The sequence below is a fragment of the Misgurnus anguillicaudatus genome, chromosome 25 (assembly GCF_027580225.2).
Source record: "Misgurnus anguillicaudatus chromosome 25, ASM2758022v2, whole genome shotgun sequence".
NCBI classification, from domain to species: domain Eukaryota; kingdom Metazoa; phylum Chordata; class Actinopteri; order Cypriniformes; family Cobitidae; genus Misgurnus; species Misgurnus anguillicaudatus.
Window position 1 is genome coordinate 30190565 of NC_073361.2, and position 12419 is coordinate 30202983.

A 12419-nucleotide genomic window follows, 5' to 3' on the forward strand; every position below is an offset into this window, starting at 1 on the left:
AATTACCGGCAACCCAGCTGCTATAACATTTCTACGGAATTTTTTTACAGTGTATTGGATTTGAAGTGAAAGAATTCAATGAACGTATAATGCAGGCTGAGTTTATCTCATTATCTTATTTTTGACAGAGATGGCATTTAGCGGCTTTTGGAATCGAACTCCTCATATCCCATAAGCTAAAAAAATATATTTTCAAATATAATTTTAAATATATTTCAAAATATACAAAAAATAGCCAAAAAATACATATTTGCTGACATTTATAATTTTAAATATGTTAACAAAAAATTATTTTTCAATATATTTTTGTATATTTTGAAATAAATTTTAAAAATAAATATATTTTAAATAATTTATATTCACGTTGCATTGGAAGAAAAACTTTGAATGTTATAAACCTGTTTAAAAAGATTAAAATTAAATATATTGTCAACAGCAAAAATATACTTTTAATATAATTTTATATTTTACACATACTTATATATTTTATTCAAACTTTAATATTTTGGCCAGAAAAAATATATTTCTTGCCATATGGGTTGTAAAACTAGAAATATGTATATTCTCATATATGAAAGTTAAAACTAAATATATTTTCAAATTCTAAAATATTTAATTAAGCTTTAATTTCTACACAGTGTATTTAGCATATATTTAAAACATATTTTTGGCTAAAGAAATGTATTTTTATGGTGTATGGGCTATCCTGTATTTTTCTTTTATATATAATACTAAAACTTTTTTTTAAAGTTATATGTTTTTGGGGCTTTTATGCATTTATTTAGACAGAATAGTTGAGAGTAGACAAAAAATTGATGGGTGGAGATAGGGGTGCGGGATCGGATCGGCAAAGGCCACCAGAGACGGGAATCGAACTCGAGTTGCCGTGAGCACACTAGTGTTATATCCCTTTAACTACCGTTTTTAGTCAATATATTTTATTGAGAGGAGTATCTAACTGATTGAGCCATCTCTGCCATCTGGTTGAGGTATCTTATGCCAAAAAATGCACGAAATGTCAGTGTGTCAATCAACAGCAGTTGTCACAACACTTCTTCTTAGATGGATGTCAGAGAGAAAGAAATCACTCCTGCCATGTGAACTTTTCTTAGTGAATTTTTGCAAGGAAAGCATATTTTTAAGAGCCCTCACTTTACAAAATGATGTTACTTGGTGACACAAAAATGTGTGTTTTATAATAGTTTTGCAAAAACGTGCTCTACCAAACGGTTTATTTGTCATTTTATGGTAAAAGTAGAAAAGCTAAGCTAATGTTTTCAGATCATTCATTTCTCTTATCAGAATGTACTTTTTGCTGAGAAATATAAATGATATAAAAGGGATATGTCAGCACACTAACCATGAGGTTATTGATGCAACAAGTTGCCAACAATTTTAACTTTTTTAAAAATATGTTCTTAAACTTTAATTTTGTCTTTACAAAAGAGCAAAAGCAAAAAAAGTATTAGTGCCCCAATAGTTTTATTGTTTGATAATAAAATATTGACTTTTATTGATAATCACCCTTTCAGTCTTTTAATTTTCTTGTGTACATTTATGCATTTGGCAGATGCTTTAATCTAAAGCGACATACAGTGCATTACAAAGTATATATTTTTATCAGTATGTGTGTCCCATGGGTTCAAACCCATGACCTTTTGTGCTGCTAATGTAATCCTCTACCTTTGAGCTATACAAGAGCAAATAGTTGATGGTGCCATCTCCGCTTCTTCTGGCCGTTTTATATTTATTTTTATGTTATTTGCTGACTCAGGAAATCTGTGTCCATATCCAGGGATAGGACAATGACAACACACACACACATAGCAATGCAATGGCAAAACCTTGACAGGTGGACACTCAGTATGGTTAAGTGATCTCACCATGAAGTTTTTATAAACATAAAAGACTAAACCATAATCATAAAAAACTTTTGCACTTTTGAAACAATAATGAATAATTTGTTGAGATGTCCAAACCTAAGATTTTCCTACTAATAAATACACACTAAAATGCATGCATGCATACAGTATGTACCTGCTATATTAGGCTGTGTATGTCTTTTTGTATGTTTTTGTTGGCTGTGTGTGCGTGCGTGTGTGCGATGCCATCTGCTCGTTCAGGATAGATGTGATAGATCCCAGGGTAGCCAATGCTGAATTCATCACTTTGACTCATTGCATGCACACACACATACAAACATATGTAGATGCAGGTGTATGTAAGGAGTACTTTCGGTGTTTTTCCCGTTGTAACACGCGTTTGCATGCAGACGACCTTGTCGGTTCTCTTACAACGCAATTTTTGTCACAAAAGCTCTCAGATAGATTAAGGACAAAGATAGAGAGAGTGAGAGAGGGAAAGTAAAAGAGGTGAGTGAGTGAATGAGATGAGAGAGTTTGAAGCAGAGAAGGGGGTGGGCGCTGTGTCGCAAGGACAAACGTGCATGGCAACACTGCAGTGTTTCAGAGAGAATACAAAACAGAGAGGACCTGAGCGCAGTTCACACGCTGCATGCAACAGTACAGGAACCAAATTACACACACACATATAGGCTATAGATTTTCACATTCGTCATCGGTTTATATTGAATGTGTGCAGTATTTGTTAATGTAAAACACACAGACAGCAGATCAAATACAAAACAATCCATCACTTTACAAATAACAGCCTTGTGATATTAGTATCATGCACATGTTCCTCTAAAGCACCTGTAACAAGTGTGAATTGCTATTATACAACACTAGCTGTCAGTATCACTAACATACACACACACACACACACACACACACACATCAAATCACGTTCACTCTTTCTTTCTCGCTCAATCATTCGTTCTCTCTTTCACTTACTCTTCCCTTGTTTTACTCATTCTGTCTCACTCCTTTATGCACATCTCATTTGCTTTGTTTCTTACTCTTTTATTCACTCTCTCATTAACTTTCTCTCACTTTTTGTCTCTTTCACTCACTCTCTCTCATTTGCTTTATTCACACACTCTTTCTTTTCTTCACTTACTCTCTCTTTGCTTTCTTTCTTTCTTTCTTTCACTGACTCTTATTAGCTTTATCACTCATTCTTACATACACTCTCTCTCTCTTATTTGCCTTCTCTCACTCTTTTATTCACTTTCTACTTTGCTGTCTCTCACTTTTTGTCTCTTTTACTCACTCATTTGCTTCATTTACTCTCACACTTTTGTTCATTCACTTACTCTTACTTTTTCTCCCTCTTTCTTTTTCACTCACTCTTATTCACTCTCTCACTCTTTTATTCACTCTTTCTTCACTGTTCTCTCTTGAAACCACGCCGTTTCACTCTGTCACTTTTTTGCCTTCTCACTTTTCCTATCTTTCACTTATTCTCTCTTTCACCCTTGTTTGCTTTCTTTCACTCTTTTATTCACTTCCTCCTTTGCTTTTCCCTCTCCCACTGTCTCACTCACTCTTTCTCTTATTCACTTAATCACTTTCGTTTGCTTTTTCTCTTATTCTTTCTTTCACTCACTCTCTCTCTCGTCTTCTTTCTTGTACTTTTTGTCTCTTTCTCTCACTCATATTCATTTTTCACTCTCCCTTTCTTTCATTCACTAAATCTCTCTTTTAATTTCTCTTTCTTTTTCACTCACTTTTATTCAATATCTCACTCTTTCTTTTGCTCAGTCTCTTACTTTTTCTCTCTTCACCCACTCTGTTTCACTCACTCACTTTTTCTTTCTTTCAGTCACTTTCTCTCATTTGCTTTTTCACTATCTTTCACTTATTCTCTTTCTCGTCCGTGTTTGCTTTCTCTCGCTCTTTTATTCACTCCCTCCTTCGCTGTCTCTCACTTTTTCTCTAACACACTGTCTCACTCACTCTTTCTCTAATTCACTTAATCACTTTCATTTGCTTTTTCTCTTATTCTTTCTTTCTGTGTTTCACTCACTCTCTCTCTCGTCTTTTTGTCTCTTTTACTCACTCATTTGCTTCATTTACTCTCACACTTTCTTTCATTCACTTACTCTTACTTTTTCTCCCTCTTTCTTTTTCACTCACTCTTATTCACTCTCTCACTCTTTTATTCACTCTCTCTTCACTGTCTCTCACTGTTCTCTCTTGAAACCACGCTGTCAGTCACTTTTTTGCATTCTCACTTTTCCTATCTTTCACTTATTCTCTCTTTCACCCTTGTTTGCTTTCTTTCACTCTTTTAATCACTTCCTCCTTTGCTGTCTCCCACTTTTTCGCTCCCACACTGTCTCCCTCACTCTTTCTCTTATTCACTCAATCACTTTCATTTGCTTTTTCTTTTACTCTCTCTCTCTCTCGTTTGCAAATGACCCATAGAGTGATTTTCATTTAACCTTAATCTTGTATTTTTTCAATTTCAAGGCCAAATTTTTGAAATATAAACATTAGTATGTTTCATCTTGAGAGGCGTCCAGTTGTCCTCACAGAAATACAGTTTTTCTGTATTGCTAAAACATTAAACCCTGTTCTCTGAACCACATTCACATTGGCCTAAAACCATTTTTCAAACCATTTACACTTTTGTCAAACCCTTAAACAAGTTTAGATAATTAGACACACAAACTTCTCACTTTACACATTTCACAACGCAATACACTTGTGTTTAACACATCTACAACATAGTTATAGTCATGTAAACACATCAACTCAAAATTGTTCACACTTTGAAGCTTTTTAACATTTATACAAACTGGATGAGGAGGAAAATGTGGTGGATGAGGAAGAGGCGGTGGATGAGGAGGAAGAGTATGAGGAAGAGGCAGTGGTGATGAGGAGGAAGAGTATGAGAAAGAGGTGGTGGATGAGGAAGATTACTGTATGAGGAAGAGGTGGTGATGAGGAGGAAGAGTATGAGAAAGAGGTGGTGGATGAGGAAGATTACTGTATGAGGAAGAGGTGGTGATGAGGAGGAAGAGTATGAGGAAGAGGTGGTGGATGAGGAGGAAGAGGTGGTGATAAGGAGAAAGAGTATGAGGAAGAGGTGGTGATGAGGAGGAAGACGTGGTAATGAGGAGGAAGAGTATGAGGAAGAGGTGGTGATGAGGAGGAAGACGTGGTGATGAGGAGGAAGAGTATGAGGAAGAGGTGGTGATGAGGAGGAAGAGTAGGATGAGGCGGTGGATGAGAAAGAAGAGTATGAGGAAGAGATATTTTCGTCGAGGCAAGATAAGCGATCAGGGCTGGAGCTCCAGTGAACTGTTGCAAAAGTGCTTTTGGCAACCTAAGTTCCAATTGTGGTTCTTTCCTGACCAAAAAAGACTGTTAAGATGAACTCATGCATCGACAGCTATGGGAAATACGACTGGGACTATGATTATAGTTAATAGTGATGCAACAAAGTTTTAACTTTATGCAAGTGATCAGTGACATCATGCAGCAATAACTAGTAGAAGTGCATGTAGTAGAGGTTACATGATGATCTGCACTTTACCAGTAAAGTTATAACATTTAAGTCAGTAGCATAGCTTGGTTTATTAGGTCTTGAAAGAAATATGCATGCACGTGTTGAGCTTTATTTGTGCTTCTCGAATCACAGTCAACTCACAGTGTCACTACATGGACAAAAGGTCTCCCAAACTCCTTTAGTGTTTCACAATAAGAAAAATAACTTTAATAACAAATCACTTCGCAGAGAAATAAAGACATAAAGGATCAGCTCAATGAGATGAGCGTAGACTGTGTGAGTTTAAAGCGATGACTGACTTCTGCACACACGCTGTGAGCCATCGCCTCTTTATTTTTATGCGTCACACACTGTACGGTAGCGTACGACCCTCTCTGCGTTTCCGTCTTGATGTGTGAGAATCTGCACACGAGTGTCAACGTGATTGTAATGACGCGCTGTTTACCGCAACACAGCTTCACCACTGTCTCCATGACAACCACTGCGCTAGCATCCCTTCTGCAGCAAAGACCAAAGAAACAGACATCGGACGAGAGCTGCTTTAAACCATACCATGGTATTACTGTGTTATTATAGTCACCTTGGGGTACCACATAAACATTTTAGGACATTAGCAAGGTCCATTTGAAAATACCACTGTACCATAATGCTGTTGCAGTAAGACTCAATTGTAGTATTATTATAGTGTTAGTGTTATGGGTTGTGCATGTATGTGTGTTTAAGTCAGATTACAGACACACTTCATAGATGTCACCTACATCACAGAAATGTTGCTTCTGTATAGACAAAGGGTCAAATTGGGTACAAATGTGTAACCAGTGTATCAACTGCTTGCTTTCCTAGTTTAGCCAGTATGGAGCCTTGAGAGAAAAAGAGAGAGAGCCTGAGAAAGCTGGCTACTGCAGCAGTCTGTAACTAGGTCAGGTTGAGAGAGACAGACAGAGACTGAGACAGAGAGATACTGAGAGAGAGAGAGACTGAGAAAGAGGAGGGGGGGGCTTATGGCATGAAGCAGGTATTTTACATAATTGAGTCATTTATGTTCACCTGTGATCACTGTTGTCTATGTTCTCCTGATTGCTTAAAGAAAAACGGCATACAACTGTATAAATAATGAAAATGCAAAATATGCGGAAATAGTTCTGTGAGGACTTTCTAGTGAGGAGATCTCTTTAAAATCTTAAAATTATAAATGTAAGAACATAGTAGTTGGTACAGATTTGTGCAAAAGTTTTGCAATATTTTCTTAAAGTCGATTAAGTACACTGTAAAAAAAATCCGTAGAAATTACAATGTTATTGCAGCTGGGTTGCCGGTAATTTAAGAGTTTGTTCAAAGTTAAATAAATGTTAAATATTAACAAGTCTTTATCTTTACAGTATAAAACTATACAATAACAGCCTCATGCAAAGCATTTTGGGAACCAGAAATCATCATCAACCTTTTTCTGTTTTTTGCTTCAGATTTTGTTTTCCAGAATGTTTTGCTTGATGCTGTTTTTTTAGTTTTACTTTTTACAACATTTGTAAATGTTTAATGTTCATTTAACTTTGAACAAACTCTTGCCAGTAAACAACATAAATTTAAATCTACGGTAAGTTACCGGCAACCCAGCTGCAATTTCTATGGATTTTTTACAGTGTAACCGTTATTGCGAAATTACGTCTTTTTCATTATATAAAGTTATGCGACTAAAACATAATTTTTTCCTCCTGTGACAAGTCATTCCAAAATGATGGCGACTGATGTTGGTCCTTGGTAGGCTTATGTATATCGCAGTCACTGCATTAGTCACGATTTTAAACGTGCAGTGTGTAAATTTTAGTGCCATGTAGTGGTGAGGTTGCAAATTGCACCCAACGGCTCAGTCCACTACTCACCCCTCGCTTTTGAAATGCATAGAGAAGCTACGGTAGCCGCCACCAGAAAAACGTGTCATCATCGGAGACCATAGATATATACACTAGATGTCGCCTTGGGGTTCTAAGTATGCTTCAAAACCTCCACCATCTTGGAACAGGGGTCTTGTCATAGGAAGTAGCTAGGTAATGCTGCTATCTCCGCCTGTACTTCAAATTCATGGACAATGCCGGACTTTTGTGCTGCAAATGAATGTTAGGGCTACTAGCAATATACATTAGAGTTAGAAAAAGTAGATTTTCATAATATCAAAACTTTAATTTTTTTATGGTCTCAATGTTAAATACATCTGACTGTTGAAACGAACCAAAAGAAAACCTAGAAAATCGCATTTATGACGATTTATGGTGATTTTATTTCCGTTACACCATTGCCTACAATGACGCTGATGCGGGGTTCCCCTGTTTCAAGATGGCGACTCTATTTGACGCATTCGGTCCAATTAACTGCCATAGCCAAGACAACATCTAGTGTACATATCTATGATCGGAGACAACTTAGTAAAAAAAAGGTCTGTTAAAAACGGCGACTTCCATGTAAGTGGACCCTCGATGTATGTAGATAGAAACTTATTCTAAGGTAATAAAAACATAACCGTTCATTATGAAAAGTCTTTATAGACTGTTTCATCGGGCGCACATGCGGTGATGCGATAAGAGTCTGGTCCGAACTTTACTTCCGGTTTCTGTTTGTTTAGTTGCTGAAACTGAACTCTTAAATAAATACCTCGTCGAAAATAACAAATGTTTTGGGTTCCTAAGTGTTGTTTATTGTGCTTGTTATATAAATAAACTACTTTAAAAGGACTTTGTTGTTATTTATTCCTTGCAGAGTTTACCGGAAGTTACGCGATGACCACGAAAGCCGCGTGTTTATGTTGTTACTACTGAAACCGTCAATACACCCCTGATAATATAGTTTTGTATATTATTTTGTATTGCTGTCAAGAGATCCTTCTAAAAATTACTCACTGCACCTTTAAATCATAGGAGACGCAGGTGTGTTATCCAAGCATTAATGGCAAGGAAGCAGTAAAGCATTAAGGGCCACATATGAGGTGTTCTTGGGAGGATGTAGTATGCAATTTCTTTAAAAAATGATCATGTGACTTTTACTAGTTTTGCACCATGTTTCTTTTTTAAATTGCCTCATGTTAGCGTAAAAACTTTTGTGATATATGAGACTAATGGGAGATTTTTTGGCAGACGCTTTTATCCAAGTGCATCAAGGTATACATTTTGTGTTGTCTGGGAATTCAACCCACAAAAAGAAAACATGTGCGTGTAAAGGTTTAATGTAAAATCTATGGCCTGTAAAACAACGGTCTTAGATGGAGGGATAAATGGAGCAAGCAGATCTTCAGGCTGTAGTGAAGAGGAGCTTTTAACCCGGTGTTCACACTGACCGTAACATTTCACACACATGAGGTTACATGTGATCTCATTAAACACTAAATGCATTCTTCGGTAGGTTTGATGTTGTATTTTTCCCTTTCCTTTATATAAGTTTTTACTTATTATATTACTATTTTTGGTGTGTTATGTCACTGAGCACATTTTTAGGTTTTTAATTTTACAGGTCCTTAGAGACATGCCAAAAATCAGCTTGTGAATACATTAAAAAACTGAAAAGCTCACAAATTGGCAAAAACATTTTTTTTTGTTTAAAGTCACAATATGTAAGTTTCCGCCACTAGAGGTCCTATTTAAAAAACAATAACAAAACCGAAGCTTAATGATGGAACGATAGAAGACGTCGTCTTCACTATGTCTAACTGTATGGAAATCACAAATTATGGTCATGAATGAGGTAATGAAGTCAGTATTTAGTTTTTGGATTTTCTGTACTTGCCTATGGATAATCGTGATTCATGACTGATTAACACAACGGTGTGCAGTGATGGTTACTGTAACTCTACTACTTCTAGCAGTAACGAGCATGTAACGAAGTATTTTTTTAAATCAAGTAACGCAATTACAATTAGTGAAATTTAAATGAGTTCGTTACTCGCGTTACTCTATTTTGTAAAAAATAGACGAGACATATCTGACGTCGCAGGACCGTGGTTGGCGGCGCAATGAATCATTACACTTCATCATAGCTGACAGTGCATACAGAATGAAAGTGAAAAATCTAAATGGGACAACATACCTTTATTTAAAAATTGTGCGCAAGTCATAATCCATCCGTTCTCATGTTTGTAAATTATCTTCGCCAAGCAATACCAGTAGACATCAACTTGCATTAGTAGTCCACAAAAGTAATAAATCTGAGAAATGTTCATATATTTGATGTTTACATCGGCTTCATGGAAGAGAACGATCCGCGATTGTTGTTTCCACTAAAATATTCACACTGCGCTGTACGCCCGTGTTAAAACTCCATAGTGTGAGTTCGCTTTTAGTTTTAGTTTCAGTCTCTCCGTATCCGAAAAAAACAATCCACTCGCTCTGTGTCCGTCCGACAAAACAATCCACGTAGCCTACTCCATTTTCTGATTAAATATCTTCCTTTAATCTTGTTTATCATTTTAATCAAACATAAAAAGTATAGAAACAATATACGACCAAAGAGCACAGTCCCTGCCGCAAGCTTCACAAGCTGTGTTCCAATTCAAGGGCTGTACCCTACTAAGCATGCGATAAAAGGTGAGCACTCGGTCTTTCAAGGCGCTCAGAAGTTCGCGAAGAGAACTGAAATGAGACGGTCTAACCTTCGGAGGACCCATAATTTGTGTCACCTGCTGCACGCGCACCGCGCCTGTCAGCAGGACACAGCGGAGATGTTTCTAACTTATTAAAATAAATATGGAATCAGAAAAATGATAATTTATTTTAGAAAATATGACATGTTGACACAATTGTCTCCAAATTTTTAAAGAGACACTACACAATTTTAACACATTATATATTTTTGTAAACACACAGAATATTTGTCTAAATGGTCTAAAAGCTAAAAGCTTACATATTAAGATAACTTCTAACAAAAATATTCAAAGGTTGAATCTAAAGCAAAATAGGCTCCTACAGTATGTGATATATTAGAGTCTTATGTGTAAAGTAGCCCATCCATATCATTTTATTGTTTGACTGTTCAGTACTGTTCATATTTACATTTAAAAAGCAGACATAAAAGTAACTTAAAAGCTACTTTTCTTAGTAACTAATTACTTTTGATATACAGTAACTGGTAGAGTAATTCAGTTACTTTTAAAAGAAGTAACTAGTAACTGTAACTAATTACTAATTTTCAGTAACTTGCCCAACACTGGTGGTGTGCTAGATGCTGTATATCTACCACTTCCACATTTGTCCAAATATGTTGCTACAAGTTTACAAGTGGAAACTGAGGATAGCACGGATATTACATCACTTATAATTTAATCAATTTTTTTAAGGTAAGTGGTTGCAATCAATTTATTTAAGCTACATTTAAACAAAAGTTTTATATTTTATTTTACATTACTAATCTTTTTTGTTTAAATGTAGCTTAAGTGGATTGATTGCAACCACTTGCCTTGGAAAGGTTGATTAAATTCAATGATTCATTTTTTTCAGTGTAGACAAGTTTCCCAGGTGAAATATGCAGGCCGGCATTAGCCTTTCACTCTGCCAACAACTTCCGGTTAGCGTCTTTTACTGTCTTTGGTTAGCGTGCAGAAAAAGTAAACTATGGATGGTGTTACACGCCGACACGGCTCCGTGACATATTGTGCCGTTCGCGGTTGCAACAACTCGTGGCGAAAACAAACTCGCTAACCGGAAGTGCTTGGCCGGGAAACTTGTCTATAGGAGGATTCATTAGTTAAATTGGAATTTCTATGGATTTAAAATCCTTGGGAACTTTTGGGATAATGTCAGTACACAACCGCATTAAAAAATCACACTGCAAGTGGTTTTTGGATATTTTAGTACAAAAATCTGCTTAAAAATCCAAAAATGTTTGCAGGCTTGCATGGGGTTGCTCACTATAATGAGTTTGGAGCACAGCTTTTAGGTCCGTTTTTTTGTTTGTTTGTTTATTTGACATTTGACTGTTGTGTAAATTAAACTGTAAGAGGTGAGAGGGTTTGTAAGGTAGAAGTCTTCAAGGGTCCACTTATGAAAACTTGAGGTCCGACTTGAGAGGGTTTGGGTCTAAAAGTTTCATGTGTGCCTCGGACACGGGTCGGGTATAATGTAAGTGGCTTCGGGTGTCGGGTAATTTAAAATGAATGTGTTTTTGCCAAACAGAACCCACAAACACCACCGTGTGTGCCTTGAGTCCTTGCACTTGTGACATCGTGTGTTCAGCGGTTTGTTAATTTTTGTCGAACCAGACCTGTCAATCAATTTTGAATGCACACTTAGCGGTTACCTTGGTGTCGTCGTCAGATAACAAATGAAAATAAATGGAGCAGCAGGTCAAATTGGTTGCGAGACCATCGTGTTTCTTTCTGTCTGACTGGTGCGTGCAGAGCCGCTGACTGAACACACCGTTTACATTCAGGTCCAGTCAGGTTAAAAAATTACCACTGGGTCGGGTTGGACACAAGTCTATTTTCTTAGGATTGTCTTGGGTCAGGTCTTTTTAAAAAAATAAAAATGTATGCATGTTGGGTTCAGGGTAGAAATTGATTCGGGTCAGGCACATTTCTTTAAACCTGAGAAGACCTCTAGTGTAAGGTATAAGACTAACTAGGCTTTTTTTCTGTTACTTTACTGAATGAAAAGACTGTGTGTGTTTGAATGTTTGTACATCAAGACCTAGTTTAGGTTCTGGCACAGTTTTGAATGGACCAAATAGAGAGGAAAGACTGTGTGAAAGTGTCTGGGGAGCATAAGATGATGATACGTTTTTCATTTGTCAGCTGTTTAGAATATCATGAGGACTTCACATAAATCAAATCAAAACCTTAAATAGGAAATTGTTCGAATACAACAAAAATTTTATAAAATATGATGATTTGACATTTTATTAAACCTGCGGTCTTCCAATTAGGAGACACCATCCTGTTACCAAGTTGTTATGCTTGCAATTTTAGCCCCTTGTGTCCAATACATGTTTTCCCCTAATATTCCCTGAGGTTTTCTGACCCTTCTCAA

General features: G+C 36.5%; 1 protein-coding gene across 6 annotated transcripts in view; it reads left to right on the forward strand.

Moving 5' to 3' along the window:
- The window catches only part of kcnc3b (potassium voltage-gated channel, Shaw-related subfamily, member 3b), a 70618-nt gene that overhangs the window by 27222 nt on the left and 30977 nt on the right, over positions 1 to 12419 (forward strand). The window lies entirely within an intron of this gene.